Source organism: Drosophila innubila (genome assembly GCF_004354385.1).
Source record: "Drosophila innubila isolate TH190305 chromosome 3R unlocalized genomic scaffold, UK_Dinn_1.0 2_E_3R, whole genome shotgun sequence".
In the NCBI taxonomy this organism is placed as follows: domain Eukaryota; kingdom Metazoa; phylum Arthropoda; class Insecta; order Diptera; family Drosophilidae; genus Drosophila; species Drosophila innubila.
The window spans coordinates 2,625,869-2,629,716 of NW_022995380.1; positions in this window are offsets into that span (position 1 = coordinate 2,625,869).

The following is a 3,848-nucleotide window of genomic DNA, read 5'->3' on the forward strand; positions in this document are numbered from 1 at the left end:
AATGACTGCAATGAAAGCACATTTGTTACATAAATGGAAAGATGAGCACTTAGTAATGTATTGCCACAGGAACGAAGTCAGGTCTCTCCCATTATAAAAATAACTAGACTGTGCAAAATTGAAAGAAGTAGTTCCGTTATCAAAATTATAATTAATAAGACAAATGATATTAACCATTTTAAAAAATTAATTATTGTTATAATTTTATATAAAAAAGAACATAATAGTATTTTAGCTTTATATATATCCCTAATGCTTAAAGTTAAAAAAAAGGAAAAACAAAGCTTAAAAAGAAAATAAGAGAAAAAAATATTGCACATATCATAATGAAACTAAAAAAAGAAAACAGTCCATTAAATCAGAAGGAACTATGTGAATATTCCCTGCCGCAAAATGTTTATAAATAAACATGAACTTATAATTTGTGCGGCTTTAGAATCAGTAATATTCACTTATTTTACAAGGGTAAAAAATAAAAAGCATAATCTTATCTTGCGAGTAGTCTCAGAATATAAACAACCCTCGCTAAGAAATGAGTAGAACATTCCTTGCATTTGGTCAAATAACACATGAGCTAAATATAGAAAAGGGTCAGACACAAAAGTAAATGCGAGTCGTACGCCAACATATCATATTGGTGGGAACGTCTTGTTGCTAGTCCTTATCTAACTACAACTCGAGTAGGTACCAAACACACGAAAAATACTGTACAAAACTCAAGATTACCATTGGAGTAAATCTTTGTAATAAAAACACCAAATATTTACATTCAAAAACTAAGGATATTATTGCACTAAAATAAGAAACATTGTTTAGCATTAAAATAAAAAAAGGAGAACTATAGTATTGTAAATGTTGTCACAAAATAATACAATTCTCATATCGGCTATATAAGCAGACGTGAGTCAATAAACTAGTCTTGAAATGAACCCGACCCACGGTAGTTCTTTCATTACTCATTGCTAGCGCTTGAACCCGACCACCGGTAGTTCTGGCCTAGCTCTTAGGGAACATTAGGAGCGGACTCTATCGAGTATTTCTCAATACTTGTTCATTAAGTTTTTTTTTCCAATTATAATAAGCAAAAACTTATTGAATATATGTGTAAGGAATCGGAAATATTAATAATTAAATTATTAATTTGCAGCTTTCAGTGCTCGGCAACGATGCAAAAGTAGTGCTGCAAAATGATCGCTTGTCCTCTCAATAAATTTCATGCAAAGCAATCAGCTTCTGTCCGACTTATTGAAACATGTGACGTCATATGGAATTTTGCCATTCAAAAATACATAATTATATATTAACACGATTTTATTATGATCTAATTGTATATTTGTATGTACATAAATTATACCACACAAAAAACATCTACACGACGTAAAAGTCTGGTGAAAGCAATTTCTAGTCCAACAAATTTCTAATATCCAATTTTGTGGCGAACAAAATTAAGTTTAACCCTCTAACGGTCTTCCGTTTTTAGATTATAAATGGAAAATTAATAAATTATTTTTTTTTTTTTTGAGTTTATTTATTATGTGTTCAGAATTGATTTTTTGACGTTTTAATATGTAAATGATTATATTCTTATGAACCGTTTGTTAAAGAATTTTGGTAAACATTGAAATTGTCAACAATACCAAATTTAATCATGACCAAATAAATTGCAATTTCAATCGCAAAAAAAATATATTGACTAAGTTTATCGATTTGTGAATTAGACTGCTATTAGGTAATATTATTCTTTTATATTTTGTAAAACAATAAATACAAAAATGCAACTTGAAGTATTTTTAGAAAGCGAATAACTGAAGACCGTCTGTAGACGGTTTTGTCGGTTTGAGCGGAAAAAATATGGTCGTTCGCTTGCATCACAAGGGAATATCGTACGCGACTTTTGGCGATAATTTTGCTATATTTTACTTCTTAAGTTTTATTAGTTGGTAAACACTGATATAACTAATTCTAGGCAATTTTCTTAAATTTAAGTGTCTATTATTTATAAAAAATGTTAATTTATAAGCAATTTTAAATGAACAACTGCCTTGAGTTGATAGATTCTGTAGAAGCGAAGATAAGTTTAGCATAATAGTTATAATAGTGATGGGACTCCGATTATGTTGTCGACAACATTTAATCTAGATATCCAGAATTTCCGAAACCATTAGAAAATTATTGAAAATGATAGTTCTGATGCATTTCTTCAAGTTTTAAGCCTCGGTCTTCATTGCCCATTCTTGAACCAACTAGTCCTCAAATCCAGTCTACTTCCCGCCGAGCTCTGGTCCAAGATTCAAGGAGTTATCATAAATTCAGTAATGTAGAAAGATAACAAGTGCGGTAGGGTGGAATCTATATATATATATATATATATATATATATATATATAAGTCAGAATATCACCACTCATCAAAGCTAATCCCAATATAAGTAAAGAGCTAAAGCACTGCATTATGGTAGGATGCAGAAGCTATATATAGAAATCAGTTCCCTCCAAATAAATGAGGAATACAATAACCACATTGGAAGGAGTCCCTTTGATAGACGGCCTTATGGGCAGCTACAATCCAAGGACGAAGAACAGAAACATTAAGAAAGCTATTCTACTATATGATGAGTGACTTTTCTACAATTTCGTGAACATGAATGCAAACATATTAAACACGTTCTTGCATTGAAAATTTCCGACTCAAGCCTTACGATCACAGAGCAGCTGAAGCAGGCTGAGCTCCTTACAAAAATAGCAAAAAGACTTGTTTCATTTAAGGAAATGGCATGAAATGACTTAGCCGGCTTAGCAATCACTGAAAACGAGCTGTTCATCTGACATGAGATAAAGATATGAAAATGCAAATCATTTTCCAATTCGGGTGGATAAAAAGGAAAAGGATGCATATAGTCAGTATTTTGGTAGATGTAAATGCTCAATTTATACAAATCAGTCTCCCAAAATTCTTTTTGAGACTAAATTACAAAAATAAATATATATTTTAAGGCATCTTACTTGAATAAAATACCTGTGAAAAGGATTTTCCACATATTACATAGTAACGGTCAACTCAAGCAATTGTTCATTTAAAACTGATTATAAATTGATATATTTTATAATAGTCACTTAAATTTAAGTCAATTGCATTTGCCGTATTGCCAAATTCGACCTGCAAGTGCGTCTAAATCGATGTCAAATTTCATATGTATTTTCAGTTTTCGTAGAGTTTGGTCTAGCGCACCATTCAGTGGCAAAGTAGTGCAGAGGGTGGTCAGTTAGGCTTCCGCGCAAGGCTTCACGGGTTCATGACCTGCCGGTTCAGCCCAGGCAAATATTACTTCTTTTTTTAATTTATTGCTATACGTATTTTTTAAAATCAAAACTACTGTTTGTTTTGTTTGCATTTTTATTATTGTTTGCAGTGGGCTTAGTACTTAGGTAGTGAAGAGGATGGTGTCGTAGACTTACGGGCACGGGGTCGCGAGTTCGAAACCAGACCAAGAAGGATTTTATTTATTTTTTTTTTTTAATTTCATTTTACTTTTTATTAATTTGGTCAAAATCGGGTTACTATATCATATATCTGTCATGGGATCAATCGGGATCATATTAAGCTTTGGTATGAAAAAGTTTTCTGTATTTTAAGTTATCTCAACCAAACTCACAGATTCGCTTTTGCACACCAAGTCTGAAATTTTTCTACCAAATGTGGAATTTTCCCGCCAAATCCGGCTTTTCCCGCCAAATCTGGAGATTTTCCCAAAGTCCAATTGCCGGAACAGCTGGCAGCGTAAATATAATTATTCTATTCTCTTTTAAAAGATTTTATATTGTATAAATTTGTTGATGATTATTACATTCA